We start from the raw sequence: 17,814 nt of genomic DNA, 5'->3' as shown, positions 1-17,814 counted from the left end.
CCCTGGTTCAGGAGTGTATTTTACCTCTTCATCTGATCTCATGTGATCTCTGTACATGACAATCTACCTTCCAAAGCCTTAATCCTGTATTAATGAGTAATATCCTAAGGTCCTAGAAGGGCAGTTGATCATGGACAGTTAGGATCACATGACCATCCGTCACCTTATGGACAGGAATAGCAGTTGATAAGGTAAGAACTATAACAAATATTTCTGAGCTGTTGAATAGATGTGTATTTGGGGAATTGCCAAATATCCTGCCCCCACACCTACACACATTTACAAATAATACTTAGTGAAGTGGCCAACCCTTTTAAGTGAAGCAGTTTCTCTGTGCCTTAGACAGCATTGAGCTATGGATACAGGTTAAATCGTTCTGTACCTAGAGAATATTTTATAAGAATATTAAATAACTATTTGTAAAAGTAACATCCTATTATCACTCCCCTTTCCGATGCCCCCCGCAGGTTCTCTTCTGTCTTCTGAAGCTCCAGCTCTGTCTTTGGGTCGCTGCGTTGCACAAACCACGAAGCCGCTTGCCGACATGATAGTGTGTACACCGCCATCGGCACACACTATGATGTCAGCAAGCTGCTGATGTCATGGTATATGCAACGGCGGCACGTGGGGAGACGGAGCTTCGGAAGACATAATAGGATCTGCAGGGGGCGTCGGAAAAGTCAGTACAGAGGGTTTTTTTTTTTTAAATAGGTTGGGCATAGTGGAGCTGCTGGCTATATACTAGGGGGCTGTCTATATATTGGGGGCATGGGCGGGTGAATGGCTATACACCGTGTGTAGGCTGTGACCAATGCATTTTCCACCCTAGGCTTATACTCGGGTATAAGCCGAGGTACCTAATTTTAACACAAAAAAATGGGAAACCTATTGACTTGACTACATACGACTCAACTGAAATAGGAAATCTAATCTAATCTTGACTGGGGGAAAATACAAGCAAGCAAAGGTACCTTTCTAAGTCATTATGGAAATCTTTGCATATAACAGGAAAGGCAGCACCTCTACATCCTTTTGGAAATTATGTGGATTTATTACTGTGTGAAAGTGTTGCTTAGTTGAAGCTACACTACACACACCTACACAGAGGTGTCCTTCAGCCTCCATGTTCAGAATGTCTTTATACTTGAGAATACAATAGCCAGAAATGCTCCCTGAAAACACATCTGTTTAAACAAACTTGAAACCTGCCAATTTAATTTTAGGTTTATTGTATTTTGTATCGTGGTATATCCATTTTAATTCCTTTCGTGCTAGCGGCAAGAAGCCACCAGACAGCATTGCGTGATGTCTAGTTGTCTTGACTCATTGGCTTAATGGTTGACTCACATGAAAGAAGACTGAGGTTCAGGGTGCCACATGTACATTCCCCTTGACCACTCTGAAGAGGCTATCGGTTATTAAGGCAACACTAATCATTCTTGGATGCTGAATTAGTAGTGGGTGGTTGGCTGCTCTTCAAGCAAATGGGTGAATTCTGTACCAAATAAACAGTGATTCATAACGTTCACTTTAACTCCTTCTATGCCATGTAAGACTGTTGTTATAGGCATGTTATAAGCCATGTACGTGTTTTTTAATGTTGGTATATAAAGATATATAAAAAGTACAAATAACATCACCCATACTTTGAGTATTTGAAGTGAACTGTTTACCTCCTCCAAAATCCATTTTAGTTGTGTTTCTCATGAAATGTCAGTTGTAGAGCACTTTTTCTACTTATTTTTGCATTATTTGACAACTGGGTGTTACCAGTTTGAGATGCGTATCTGCATGCTTAAGCTATCCTATCAGCCCTGATAAACCTCTGCCACTGACATTATCATGCGCCGGTGTATGATAAAATCTCCGGCTCCACCGGATACATTAAAAGGCTCCAGCCTCTTTGTGCAGCCTATATATTTTTACGCCGGGTTCTCATGCTGCAGTAAGTGAACTGGTGCCACAGAAGCCCTGATAAATGTCCCGCAGACGCTACTCACCTCGGCTCAGACCCCACCACTTCTGGACAGACTGGCTTGCTTTTCTAAGGTGGGTTTATTTGCCATGCAGGGGTGGGCTCTTGAGATTCCCAATGAAAATTCTATGAGGTCTATGTAACAGCTCCTACCCTGAATATAACCAACCAAGAAGGCGAATGAGTCAGCAATCAGAAGAGTAATACCACCTGTGGAGGAAACCTCTTGAGAACCATAGCGATAGCATCGCACATCCCTCTGGCGGTAAGGGATTATGATAATAGTCCGGTCGTTGGCAAGTATTAAAGGGTTAGTTTCTATTAACAATTCATTATGGCCAACTCTTCAAGAGAAAAGGTGTTGAGAGAGAGATGCAAGTTTTGGATTTGGAAAGTACATCTATTGTCCATTTACAGCATTTCCTGTAGAGAAGTGTTTTTGTTTGTTTTTTTTTTTAGCATATTTTCAGCCGGTACTTGTATGATCTCAAGACCATGAGACGGTAGTCCTGTCTACTGAGACTACCGTTTATATTATTTTAGCTATATCAAGTCCAAGACCGTAACCCAGTTTACTTGGTCTAACACCTTCCCCAGTTTCTGTCATGGGTGTCCAAAACCACCTCCCTCACCTTCTGTACTAATTGTCCAAGACAGCCACTTCATAGTGGCTAAGACTGCCTTTATTGTCCGGGACTGACTGAGACGGCCTGTAAGTTTTATAGTGTTAAGTTCATGGCACTGTTAGGTCTTTGATTATTTGGATCAGTTAATGGAGGGGTTTCAAACCTGTTTTCAGTGGGGGTCCACATCAGCCTTGTGGTTGCCTTAAAGGGATTCAATGTGATTGCTGTATTAATGCATTTACTCCTTAACAGTAAAGCGAGCTGTTTAGTAGTTAGTTATACAGTGTTGCCCTAACAATTTGAGGGCAACCACAAAGCTGAACATAATGTTAGATAATCTGAAACACCGCCATGTGCTTCCACAGTAACTCCAAGTCACAGAATCGTCCATAGAAAGGGGGCATGATAAGGATTTTCTCTAGTCCCCTCACCTGTGGACCCAATGTCTTTCCCCACCATTCAAAACACCGTCCATACTCCTGTTACTTTTAACTGTCTATTAAAAAAAACAAACAAAAAAACCCACAATCTTAGGCTATATTCACACTAACGAGGGCCCGCCGTTCCGTTGTACGGTGGGCACATGACGGCTGCTCACCCTGGCCTGTCTCTGTAGAGAAACATGGGGCATGGCGCCGTATTCTGGGGAAAGATAGGAATGTCCTATCTTTCCCCGGCTACGGAACGGTACAGTGTCACTCCCGTATGGGGAGGGCGGGGCCGTATATATGTCCCCCATATGGCAATGTGAATGCAGCCTTATACTTGCCATTCTATATACCCCTAAAGCAGCAGTTCTCCTCTGAGTGGCACACTAGACTTTGAAGACGAAAGACGCATTATGATGACATCGTCACATCTACCAGCTTCTGAGCCGAGTACAGCCACCGCACACAGGAGGAGAGAAGAATGCTGCTGCTTTGAGGAAACTGGGAAAGGCGATTATTGAGCACCCTAGCTCCTATGGTTCTGTCTTGACTAACACAGCATAGAGGCACAGAAAGGGAGATCAGCGGGATTTTCCCAGTGGGCCTTGTGTTTGGCACCCGTGAGTTTTTGAGTCTACATAGGTTTTGCAAGTCTACATATACCTTCGCACTACATAGTGCGATGGTATAATTGAAAGACTTGCATCTGTTCTGTGTAATGAACACTCCTGGCTTTAGCTCACAATAACAGAAAACCTAACAGGTGTCAACCTTCTTCTTCCCTACGGTTTGGTGAATGTTCTAGACTGCGGTTTAAAATCTGTGTACTCTCTTTCTAAGGTCCCCAGCACTGTGGTCGGTCCGTGAAGCAGGACACTCCACATTAGTCCATTTTCGCCCCTAAAATGCCCTTATTTACTAGCTAATGTTGACAATAGAATCTGAACAATGCTCTCATTTTTCAAATGGAGATCAAGAAATAAAAGCTAAGCTCTGATTAATTGCTTTGATCATAAAATAAATACTGATTTGTTACTTTTTTTTTTATAAATGTAATCCATATGAAAAAAATCTCCAGTGGAAATACTGTATGCCTTTGGTGTGAATTTTGGATCTTAGGTTAGGTTCACATTTACTGTATACACTGCGCGTATAAGTCATGAAGGCTCCCAATGTATGCGCTGAGCGTATGCATTGACATATAGTGGCAGACAGAGCTATAGATTTTGTATCCATCTGATCACTATACATTGCAGCGTGGAAAGATGCAGCAAGCTACGTCTTTTCATCCTGACCCCTCCTGCTGAGCGACATATGGGCTCGGCGGAGGCAGCGTATTGCATGTATCCTCAAGTCGTGCTGTGCACATATGTGGCTCAGCAGAAGGGGGGACCTGATGATGTCACTTTCCATATAAATACAGTGACATCACCCCCACATTCAGGGGGGAAGTAGGGGTCCCTGACGGCCTTTCCAACTGTATAAGCATAGAATCTCCCTGATGTGTCCTAACAACGTATGGCAGATATGTGATGTGAACCCGGCTATTTATTCTGGAACTTTCACCTTATGCAACTGATGGGGTAAATTCCATGACAAATTTCGAATGTACATGGTAACACAAATCCCACTTGTAAAATAAACATAATAATTCCACAATAAATAAAGACCCCGTAAACCATGTTGGATTAAAAATTGGCCGCAATGCTTTATTATTGGGTTACCAAAATAAATAATTAAATCAATAATTTTATTAAATAATTAAACAGAATAATTCAAAACAACGTAACAATATTATATAACTTGGTCTCCCCAGCATGAGCTGGGAGACAAAACCCCCACTAATAATCACTGCGACGGTCAGGAGAAATAATACATTAGGGCGGGCTCGGTAGGGTGTTGTAACCGGATTCTTCTTCAGACTGGCCCAGACACCTTGCTGACAGCTCAATTTATGGGTAAGTTGCTGTAGCCAGCTGCCAATCAGCTGTCAGCCTCCAATATTTTGCCTGGTTACAGCGCTGCCATAGATCCAGCCGTTTACCAATCACAGCCGACCTTCACCTTCAGCGAATGAGCAGGCAGTATCTGTGAAACAAACATCTGGCAGAAAAGTACACAAGAGTACCTCATAGAAAAAAATGGGAAACACAGAACATAAAAATTACCTCAGAATAACATTAACCCTTTCAATGCCAACATACAATCCTCCTTGTCAATGAACCCTTGAGAGCCATCTTAGGGTATTGTGTTACCATGCCCCCCCCCTCTAATAAAATTATCAGGGGCCCCTGGTCATGAAAAATGGGTAAAATTAGCAATACTAAATTTTTCTAGTTTTTACAATTGAAAGGAAATCTGTCTATACTCCAGATGTGTATATCTTCCCAGTATGCTTTGCTGCTGTTATGCTATAACCCTGCACAGGCTTATAGAGGGATATTTATCTTCAAGTTTCTGAGGTAAATCTCTTCTAGTTGCCCATGGTAAACCAATCAGAGCTCCGCTTTAATATTATAAACAGCTGTGGGAAAATGAAAGCTGAGCTCTGATTGGTAGCCATGGGCAACTACAACAGTTCTGCTCTAAGAGACTTGTGATAAATCTCCCCCATAGTACCTATCATTGCTCTTCAGTTTATGCAAAATAATTCTCTAATTACTTCTCCTAGGTAGTAGTTATGTTTTTAATTATTCCTATGTAAAACATTTTTTTATTATAAAGCTCCACAAAACAATATTGTCTGTATCATCTCGCTATTAATATATGAACACATCATTTTTAAAGAAAGCTCTTATTGTTTTACTCCCCAAAGAGCAATGTACTTAAACATATAGGAAAGCCAAGACATGAATGGAGTTTTTTTTTTCTTTCAGATTGTGGAGATTAATTATAGTCAATGACATCATGAACAAGGCAGGAAGTGCTGACCTTATCAACTCAAGTGAAATATAAGTTTGTGGTATCTGCTCCGATGACATCATAAAGGAACCTTTTTATCAGCATGAAGTCCTCTCAGACAGTTCTTCATTTCCCTTAGTCATCTTGACTGAAGTCATTAATTCTTGGCTTACTGACTGAATCTGCTATTTCATGCTGGTATATATTAGTTTTCATGTGGTTTGCTTCAATTACCACACGGGAATTCAAAGGAAGACTCACCCACAAAAATGGTTAAGTTAGAAAAAGGGTAAAAGGTGTATCGGCTTTTATGTTAAAATTAGAGATGTACATGCCCATCCACAGCTGGCTTGATACATGTAGGGGTGACTATGGCTTTACCCGTCAGTATTTAGCTATTTTTGTGGCGCATACAGTAAAATACTTGTATAGCTATGCAGTGGCGCAACTAGGAGAGGTAGGGCCCCATACCTGGTAAAAATATACATATAGTGTACACACACCATATACACAGACTTACAGCATATACACATCACAAATACACACATACAACATATTCACACCAAATACCCCAGATGCCGGGGTCCCCATGATACTGAGGGCCCCATAGCAGCTGCTATGCCAGAACCGCTGTAGTTACGCCCTTGTAGCTATGGTCCAGCAATAACAGCACTATTTATCTTGTAGATCAACACAGTAGAGATCGAATGTTCACTGTGCTTTACATTAAAGGGGCAACTAGTAATTCCTATCTGCTGAAGGAAACTTCCACTACAGTGTCATAAGCAAGTGTGGCCACAGAATAACCAGGCCGCCAATACAATAAGGAGAGAGTTTTGTTTTTCCATCTTTTATCAGGGGGTAGGGGGTGCCAGATCCTCACTTTGGAACATTAGTGGTATAAGAGGGCAGATAACCCACTTGAAAGAATATAAATTTTCCAATACAATATTAGGTATGTTCCTCAGCTCAGGACCGCTATCAATTAGTTAAGAGATAAAAAGGACTGCATTTACTAGTATAAGCTGCAGTATAGGCTGTTTTTTCAGCAGAATTTTTACAAATAGCCACACTTGGCCTATACTCAAGTATATAGAATATAAACTTAGTACTTATCTCCGGCGTTCCCACATCTCCTTTTCCCTCTTGGCTTCATGTGCTCTGCCCATGAGCCCCTGTCGCATAGACCTGTCTCTGCCACCACGATCACACAGGAAGCTGAGAGGAAAGAGGAGCTGCAGGGAGCACCAGAGGCAAGTACTGAGTTTATATTATATATATATTATATGGGTTTAATGTTTAATTTCATTAGTGAGGGTAGACTGTGACCAATGCATTTCCCATCCATTTTCCCAGTTTTTGTGTGGTAAAATTGGGTACCATATATATTAGGGTCGGCTCATACTTGAGAATATATACGGTACATCCAGTGCGTTTCTCTTTCTAGAGGACCCACCACATCTTGATATATTCACTTGATTTTAATATGCACTATATAAATACTGTTCTGGTCATCTTTCAGGCTGCACACAAGGTTGAAGTTAAAGCAAACCTGTCATCCGGACTTCACATTTTCACCTAATGAAAGGTTCCCACAGCTTTTTTTTTAAAACTAAACTCCAATCTTCTTATGTAATTGACATTACTTTTAAAAGTCAATAAAAATATACCTGGCAAACTGCATTGAGTCATCATCATTATCTTCTCTCCTTGCATACAGATGTGAGCTGACTAAAAAGTGATTAAAAATACTAAATTCATCCAACATGGTGAACAGCATAAAAAGCTAATCATATTACGGTAATACTATTTTATTTTTATCATGTTTATGTATAAAACATAGAAAACACCAAAAAAATATTCATTTGAGCTTGGTTTGTTTTTTTTTCATAGTGTCATTTTCGAGGGCCAACACTTGAAAAAAGTGTTTTAGAAAAAAAGTAATGTACCTCCAAATTGTATCGATATAAAATACAGCTCAGCCAGCAAGAATCCAATCCTCACCTTGCTCAATTAGGTTAAAAATTAAAAGTTATTGCTCTCAATTTTATTCATTGTGCAGTAATAAGAAAAACACCAAAACTACAACTTGTTTTGCGAAGACAGACCTCAGAAAGTGACAAGAAGAAATCATTAATGCTGCTCAACTTAATTCTGCAAAGTTTGTTTAAGGTGGGTTAGTCTTTAGAGACCACCTGTCATCATATCATATCATCTCATCAGGTCATCATGTATTAACTGATGTCATGAAATTATTAAACCTAGTGCAGCACGGTGGCTTAGTGGTTAGCATTACAGCCTTGCAGCACCAGGGTCCTGGGTTCAGGTCCCATCCAAGTCAACATCTGCAGAGAGTTTGTATGTTCTCTCTGTGTTTGCGTGGGTTTCCTCTGGGTCCTCTGGTTTCCTCCCACACTTCAAAACATACTGTTAGGTAGATTAGATTGTGAGCCCCATTGGGGACAGGGACTGATTTGGCAAACTCTGTGTACGCTATATAAATAAAGGAATGGTTATTATTATTCTATACATGCTGAATGACTGAATAAGACCATTAAATCAAAAAGTGCCTATGTGCATGGGGGGGGGGGGGGAACTTCATGAAAGATACTTAGGATTCTGGTGCTGGATACCCCTGAAATAGATGATTCTGAATGTAGGCTTTACTTGCTTTAAACAGGAAACACTTAAATCTAGAATCGTTTTTTTCCCATTTTCTTCCATCTTAGAAGCTGCTGCCATCTTGATGGAGCCAGTGACAGAACTTGAGTTAAAACATGCTTGTCTGACGTACTTGGGAAACATCTGAACATTGCTCATGCAGACCTTTCACTGTGTGACTCAATCTATAGCAAATCCCTTCTGGCACAGAGAGAACTTGGAAGACCCCCAAATATATTATGCAATATTTATACACCACCACAACATTAATATATGTCTATCACACCCGCCAAAATGGAGCACTATGTGGTAGATACTGAGTGTATCGGGCATGTGGTGGGGAAGTGGCTCCTGTTACTTACTATATGTAGGGGTATTATATGAGGGATATTATTTCACATTTATTACAGTTTTCAAAAGGTTTGAGGTTTTTATTGATTTCCCATTCCAGTCATATAGGAACAGTATATAGTAGTCAGTGAATAATCCATATTTATTCCCCTGACAGAAAGCTGATTAAAGCCAGAAACATGGAAACAAGTTTTTCATTTACATGCAGCTCCACCACAGGGGTGTCCATCAAAATGTGTTGGCTGTACATGAACATGATTGGTCCTAGAGAAAGTCTAGTTAGTGGAAGAACCCATTATGTACCAGAGACCAGGGTGTTTTTTAATTTTTTTGATTGTATGCCATGAAGAAATATAGGCCAATGCAAGAAGTAGAGGAGATAAACACAGTCTAAACCTGTTCCCAGTACAATCAAATGGGGCAACAAGTTTTTACTGTTAAGACATCTAAAGTATGTATGCAGCATAGATCATACAATCAAATCCACCTGCCTAAAACTGGATAAACCCACCTTGTGTTTCCACAAACTCCCTGACTCCATGACACCTCTGAAGGTGTCCTGCCATATCAGTCCCCAAAATATTAGCATGAGATGTCTTAAGACCCGCAATCACACGCAATCTAATAAGTCCTAATAAGTTTGTCAAGCATGCATTAGTCCATTGCTTGAATAGTTGTTCTTGGTCCGTAGCAATCTCAAAGGGGTTTTCCCTAGAAACCACAAGATAGGGCCTAACTTCCTGATTGGTGATGAGACCCCCACATATCACGATAATGAGGGGTCCGAGGTAACTTTGGACCCCTCTTTGCTCCCTGAGATCTCATCAATCTCCATCATCTCCATAGAAATGAATGGAGCTGAACAGACATGCCCAGCCGTCTGCTCCCCTCATCGCGGGAAGCCGGACCTCCCATTCTCATGATCTGTTGGGGTCTCATCACTGAGACCCATAGACATGTAGCGGTTTGTTCCACACCTTTATATTATAGCCTTTGTAATGCATAGTCAGTGATCCTTGGGCATCTGTGGTTCATCACTCATCTCTTCCTGGACCATTTTAATCATGGTAGTTTCGAAGTAATTGTTTGGTCAACTCTTATTTCCATTGGTTTTAAAAGGAATACAGCCTCGGGGAGGGGCTGTGCTGTGTTCAACACACCAGTGCACCAGCATTTTCCAAATCCAGCTACAAATACATTTTTCACATTCCAGTGTGTATGTATTACTCTTACATTGGTAACTGCTTCCTTGCTACATAAAAACTGCATCCTACAAGTGCTAAAAATATACCTATTTATACTGTAATGATGCCCTTGTCTACTACCTGTTTGGCTGTAGGAGCAATTGAGCCTCTTGCCAAGTTCGAAAAGTTATATAGCTTCACCGTTGACAAGTTCTAAGTATTCCTTAGCGGATTATCCAGACAATTCTGATTACTGTATCAGCACCTACAGTTTCTCTTCATACCCCATACTATAGTATATATAAGTGTTTACCCTCTAGTTACCACCATTTTTTCCACATTTTTTACTGCCATACTTTTCCACTTTCTCATCTATATATATATGCAATACCCCTGCCAATGCAGGGTTAAAATAGTGTTGCTAAATCAAAATCCCTCTCCATTCTTCTGTATGGCCTGATCAACCTAGGGGGACCTCAAGTGTTTGGTAATGGTAATACAGCTGGAAATTCTCTGCCTGATAAGGAATGTTTTATTGTTGACCAATAAGATCTACTGTTATTGTTGTAATGCAAAGAGAATGCTGGTTGGATAATGAGCCTACCACCTCACAAGGGAAGTTTATAAACCCCTTTTGGCTGGAAAGAGAGTTCTTCCTAAGACAGGAAGAGGACGTCTTCTTCTACTGAGCTTCCTAGAAGTACGTGTGTCTGTGGCACGCTGCCCTGAAACAATAGGCCTGTCTGGAGACCAGGCCCAAGTAGACATCCACCTCTAGGAGTTAGTCTTACCCTACTGTTGAAGCAGCCCACTATCCTCTCCTCTCCTCTTGAGTTCCAATAAACAAACTGTAAGTTGAATGTTTTACAAACTCTGCCTCAGAGTGATCCCTGAGCAAGGCTGTTACCACCACGGACACCCCACTCACCACCATAAGGGATCCCATATCTACATCAGAATTGCCCCAGGGAGAAACTTATATCTTCAACCTCTCCCTCCATTTCTTGTACCTTCCACCTGCTGGAGACCTGCCAGGCTGAGGTCTCTGTTCCCTTATACCCAGCATTGTGACAGAAGTAAGAGGGTAGGCCCCAGTGGGGGATGTTGCATCTATAATCAGGGGCATAACCTCAGGGGGTGCAAAGGGTGTGGTCGCAACTGGGCATCACTATAGGCATCACTATGTGCACTGACTAATCCTCACATGTCTTTCCCAGTTGAGTGTTCAGTAGAGAACAGTGTGACTAATGCACCTGGGCTTGGTCTATTCATTGGGTGCATATGTACAGTTGAGATGATCACAATAGCTTGACCTTACATTTGGCAGAAGACGCCTACATAGTACTTGTGGTATTAGTGTGTTATGTTCTGCACCAAATTTCTCTATAATTCATACTGATTTCTTAAACCATTTCTCAGTGTGTTCCCATGCTGCAGCCAGTTATTTTTGCAGGGAGAGTGTGTTTGATAATGTCCTGTGAGAGAAGTGTATTTTAGTAATGGGAAAGCCAGGAGCAAAACGGCTGCAAGAATATTTTTCTTCTTTAATGTGTTGTAGACTTTCAACAACCCTCTTAATTCCTTAATTTTCCAATGTCTAAGTTCCCAGTAGGGGCCACAGTAAAATTTACATCTTCAAAGGTTTTTGATAGTGTGAACACAGTTTTTCTTGATATATTAACAGCAATGTGTTATGTGACAAATCACGTGTGCTGCTTCCAGGGGAGCATTTCTTCTCAACAAGCAGTAGATCCAAATCAATGTGCTCTACATACTCAGGAAGTTATCTCCATCTCTGATCACAAAGTAGAACTTTTAATCTTGACTATAAGAATATAATTTTTTTGCCCACTTGAACATTGTACTTTCACATTGCACATTTACACTGCTATTTTTTAATAAGTCATGAATACAGATTGTTGTGTAAAGCCCTTTAAATGGGATACCATAAGGTATAGACTGTATGTGCCACTCAGGTCCCAGATCTTTTGAGTTGAGCCCAGGATGTCTACAAGCCTTTCCTTGAGGCCTGGAGGCAGCTGGGGCCCAGAATTTCGGAGTCTCTGGCGGTTCCGACCTAGGCACACTGATGTCACGGTGCTTGGTATGGGGACCAGAGGTGGTGTGTGCAAGAAATAAGGAGGGAGAGTACTGGTTCTCTCTGGGGCAACCCCTGAGTGTCTGTAAGATATGTCCCTGGGTAATGGATGGGGAGCCTGTGGTGGTAACAGCAATATCCAGGGATCAGACGGAGGCAACATTGTGCAAAATAACTCATGGTTCTTTATTGAACAAAAGCAGGCAACAGGCCTAAATGGTCTCACAGCAGATTCGGCTTACTGGAGTGGTCATGGAGAGTGGTCCACAGGAATAGCTCACCAGCCTGGTAGTAGATGCAGGCTGGGATGGAACTGTGTCCAAGCTGTAGAAGCTGCAGCTCTGAATTTGAGTCTCCTGACTCTGGTCCTGGGATTGGGTTAAGTGTCAGTACTGAATGTGTAATAAACACTGTCTCTCTCTCTTCACTCAGTCCATGTACTTAGGGCCCTCATGGTAAAGTGTGTGCTCTCCAAGAGAGCTGGTGGTAAAGAGGCCTGTGCTCCCACTGCCCAGGGGTTTTATCCTCCTGCTCAGATGATAGCACCTCTCCAATCACATTTCAGTTTACAATACAGCCAACATCATTTGTCAATAACTTACACCAGGACGCTCGGCGCTTGGTCACAATAAGGATAATGCATGCGCCTTGCATGTGTGAAACTGCTCCCCCCACCCTCGCTCCTGAGAGCTGGTGACGTCACCGAGCTCTCGGAAAGCCCTGGCGCTTGCGCACTGTATCTTGATTTCGCACAGCCGCAATACAAAGCAGATGGCCGTGCAAAATTAAGATACAGTGCACATGCGCCAGTGCTTTCCGAGAGCTCAGTGACATCACCGGCTCTCGGGAGCGAGGGAGGGTCGTGGGGGGAGCAGTTTCACACACACACAAGGCCTGTGCATTATCCTGATCGTCGCCGAGCGTCCTGGTGCGCCGAAGGGGGTCATTTGATTAGTGAAAAAATAGATTTTTTGGCGAAACTGCAGATTTATCTGCCTTAACGAGAACATCTCCAGCATCAGCTTACATACCCCAAGGTAAAGGTATGTTTAGGTCAAAATGACCATTTTGAAGTGGTAGGTTTCCTTTAAGAAAACTCATTTCATATACCATACTAGGACAGCTTCATAAACCCTTCTTGGTCTGACATCCTTTCTGGACCTGCATTACTTATAGAACTCAGATATGGTAATATAAATGTGCATCATGCAATTGTCTGTGGTGGTTCTTCAGGAATATCAAAATCCTATCATGATGTTTCTTACAGAGGACAGGTTATCTCTGGAGATCTCTGTAAGGGTGCAGGTTTTTTATAAGGTTATCTCTACAATTCAGGTCATACAATAGGATATCTTGTTATTTGGACTTAGTCAAAGGCAGAGTGAAAGACATAAAACTCGGTGATTCACAGCTGACATTTGCTGTGATAGTGGTCACTCCCTTTTTATTTTCTACATCCATCTGGCTCAGACCACCAGAGACTCACCAAAGGGTGTAACTATAATTATAGGGTCAATTATAGGCCCTCACACATGGCTTAGTAAGAATGGCTGAGTCCCACAGCGTTGGAGTTACATGACCAGTGTTCTACACCTATTGCCTATATAAAGTGTCATTATTGTTGGTGCTATTGACCTATGCCACCATTTCCAGTACATATGCCTTTTAGTTATCCATTAGAGACTCTTACAGTCTCTTCCTGTGTACCAAGACCTTTTTACATCTACCACATCTTCTCTTCCGAATGTCCATGTTATCAGATAGATGACTTACTGCTCAAACCCTTGATGCTATGAAGGTAACATATAATCCCATAATTACCAAAAAAACTTTACAGTTGAGTAATAGGAGTTCTCCAGAACTAGAAATACAAGTTCCCTTCATATCTTTCATTTTGTCTACTTTATTGTATATTAAATGAATTTATATATATCTATATCTATATATGTAGATATATATATAGTTTCACCGTCTTGCTCATCCGATACTACACATATCTTTTTTTTTTTTCAAAATGTAATATGTCTGGAAATGGGAGTCATTTAACTTTATCCTGATTCCTGTATCTTGCTCATTATAGATTAGTGAGGCTGACATAGCAGGCCAAATATTTGCAATATGGAATTCACAAACCATTATTTGTAGTAATAAACCAGTGGCATAAATCATTTATATCTATGTATTTTGTAAGTACAGAACAAGACACTGGACAATGTGGACATAATAAACAGCACATGGAAACTTTCTAATGTTTTATTCTCTGTTTAGATTAAAATCTAAAGTTTTAGTAGTAACTTTATCCACTTTCCAGCCATCAGTCACTAACTCACCATGATGATCTCTAAAAATTTGTCTTGTTCTGGCCTGAAGAGACCAGAAGCACCAGAAATAAGTCTGTTGGGAAAAGCGGACCCTTGATCTTGACATAGGCAGGTTACAGACTCTAAGGGTGCTGTCACACTGTGGGTTCTTAGACAGTTTTTGGACTGTTTTTGTACGTTTTACCATGCGTCCATGTTTACCATGAATCCGTTTCACAGCTGCTTACACTTCTAGAAATGAAGAAAAACAGATTCAAACCAGCCAAACGCATGGTACACATTAAAAAGCGCATTTGTTTTCAGTCCATTTAAGAATGGTCCAAGGACTTCCAAGAATGCACCGTGTGACAGCACCCTAAACCATTATCACTTAAGTGCATTCGGGCATTTGAGTGTGCTCAAGGTTTAAGAGGTTGTTCAGGTCGATTAGGGACCCTTAACCAACTACAGGTTCGTATGGACCTGTCGTTTAGGGTCCCAAATCGACCTGTATACTGGTTTTGAGTGGCTTGAATGAAAAGAAATGTATACTTACCTAGATGTGAGTCCAATGAGGCACAGGGGAGCGATGTGGGTGATTGGGACACTAAACCAACGACTCACCAACTTACTGCCCTAAAACACAACTACCCAAAAGTCAGAATATCTCCTCTTCTAAAACAATTTTGCACATTTAGCATGTTTTTATGGCCACAGACTACAAACAAACCTTGTGGCTAGTCTGATAATGGACTTCCAATTGTTACATTTTCCAGGGCTATAACCCAAACGTAACTGTAGAATAGTGCCCCATGCACACTACCGTAGGCTGTACATATGTCCCCCATAGACCGGCATAGACCCAATGGCCGCACGGAGCGATACTACAGCACCCTATCGCACGTGGAAAATATAAGACATGTCCTATCTTTCCCCATGTTACGAACTATGCGCCTTGGATCGCTATGGACAGGGAAGGGGTCACCCCTCCTCCTCTCCATAGCGGCTGACGTATTCTCGCCTGGCCGTAGCCGTGCGGGCATACGTCAGTGTGCATGTAACCTTATTCAAATCTACACAATGGTATACATAATGGGCATTACTATGCATTTTTGGAAATTCTTAAATGGAATTAAAAGCAAGTCACCATTCAAATGTTGTTTCTTGCACCACATTTGGGGCAAACCTTTTGTGGCACAGCTGCTCTAGTCACATGTGACACAAATTAGGGGGCTTTCCGGTGCTCAGTCGGACCTTGCGCCAGATTAACATGCAAAGCCTGACAGAATTGTGTTGCACACCCTATGTTAAAGGTGCACCAAAGTGGGGGCAGTGCAGGCAGCGCCAGACTCATGTAGAACGTGCACAGGTAAACTGCACATAGTGCAGTTTGCACTGTTCCTAGTAAATGTGCCCCACTGGCAATCATAGGAGCTGCAGACTTAAAATGGTAAGATATTAGCAAACTTTTTAATGTTTTTCTTTAAATGCTTTAGATCGATAAATGCTAAATTTTTTGCTAAAAGTTTTATTTGTGTTAATATGTGTGGTCTTATGAAATAGTAATTAAACAATTAATAAAACTGTGTCATCCCCCTGTTCTCATCTCTGAACCTAATTGAAAATGCGGAAGGTGTTTAATCCCTTGTTGACATGTCAGTACAGTCAATGCTCTGTGTCCAGGTTCCAGTTCACTCTCCCCTATCTGCAGCTATCTCTCACTTCTCGCACGAAGAACGTCTTTAATGTCAACAAGGCAATGTAGAAAAACAGAACTAATGTATTTCCTAAGCATTTCATGAATTTTCTCCTGAAGGAGAGTCTCTGTGCACGCGGATAAACAAAATTAGTGAATGTGTGAAAAACAGACACATGACTGTGCTACATTCCCCTAATGCCTGTGGATCTGATGAACAGACCTATGCTGTAATACATGCTCTCTGATTTATACTCTGTGATTATGCAGACATGAACTCTGGGATTCCAATAGAAAAAAGTCTTTTATAAGTTCACTATATTATCTAGATATCCCAATCTAGAAGAGAAGATACACCACCCGAAAAACTACATTTCTCTGTAACTTACATTTGGTCGTTAACAGCATACCTATTTTTGCTATATTCTGGCCTTTGCAGTTAGTCTTTTACTTCATTCGAACCTCCCTCTCCCATCTCCAGGACTTCACCTGAGCTGTTCCCTGGAATGCCCAATCAGACTAAGGTTACGTTGTGTACACGTCCCAAGTAATGTGCAGGTTGTATAGAGGTCACCGGTGATGTGCTGGTTGTATGGAGGTCACCAGTGATGAGCTGGTTGTATAGAAGTCACCAGTGATGAGCTGGTTGTATAGAAGTCACCAGTGATGAGCTGGTTGTATAGAAGTCACCAGTGATGAGCTGGTTGTATAGAGGTCATCGGTGATGTGCAGGTTGTATAGAGGTCACCGGTGATGTGCTGGTTGTATGGAGGTCACCAGTGATGAGCTGGTTGTATAGAAGTCACCAGTGATGAGCTGGTTGTATAGAAGTCACCAGTGATGAGCTGGTTGTATAGAAGTCACCAGTGATGAGCTGGTTGTATAGAAGTCACCAGTGATGAGCTGGTTGTATAGAGGTCATCGGTGATGTGCAGGTTGTATAGAGGTCACAGGTGATGTGCTGGTTGTATGGAGGTCACCAGTGATGAGCTGGTTGTATAGAAGTCACCAGTGATGAGCTGGTTGTATAGAAGTCACCAGTGATGAGCTGGTTGTATAGAAGTCACCAGTGATGAGCTGGTTGTATAGAAGTCACCAGTGATGAGCTGGTTGTATAGAAGTCACCAGTGATGAGCTGGTTGTATAGAGGTCATCGGTGATGTGCAGGTTGTATAGAGGTCATCGGTGATGTGCAGGTTGTATAGAGGTCACTGGTGATGTGCTGGTTGTATGGAGGTCACCAGTGATGATCTGGTTGTATAGAAGTCACCAGTGATGAGCTGGTTGTATAGAGGTCATCGGTGATGAGCTGGTTGTATAGAGGTCACCGTGATGTGCTGGTTGCATAGAGGTCACCAGTGATGAGCTGGTTATATAGAGGTCACCAGTGGTTGTGTAGCTAGTTCACTGAAGCCAGTGATTGGCTGCAGTAATGATCATGGGATCAATTATAAAAATATTATGCTTAAAGGGGTTGTCTGGGTATAGAAAAACACAGCTGTTTGCAAAAGGATACATAGGTTTTTGCAGACTGCACATAGCATGGCCTCTTCCCCATAAAACATACTTCCTCCCTGCTAGGCACCAGGTACTT

The 17,814-nt window shown here is 41.7% G+C and overlaps 1 long non-coding RNA gene across 1 annotated transcript; it reads left to right on the top strand.

Moving 5' to 3' along the window:
* Positions 1-111: 111 nt before the first annotated feature.
* Positions 112-7,601, top strand: LOC140076063 (uncharacterized). The gene is made up of 3 exons (XR_011849515.1): positions 112-191; positions 5,906-6,128; positions 7,453-7,601. It is a non-coding gene; the product is annotated as an uncharacterized lncRNA (long non-coding RNA).
* Positions 7,602-17,814: the final 10,213 nt, after the last annotated feature.

This window comes from Engystomops pustulosus, chromosome 8 (genome assembly GCF_040894005.1).
Source record: "Engystomops pustulosus chromosome 8, aEngPut4.maternal, whole genome shotgun sequence".
NCBI lineage: Eukaryota > Metazoa > Chordata > Amphibia > Anura > Leptodactylidae > Engystomops > Engystomops pustulosus.
The sequence above is the reverse complement of the archived record's forward strand: the minus strand, read 5'-3'. Positions and strand labels throughout refer to the sequence as shown.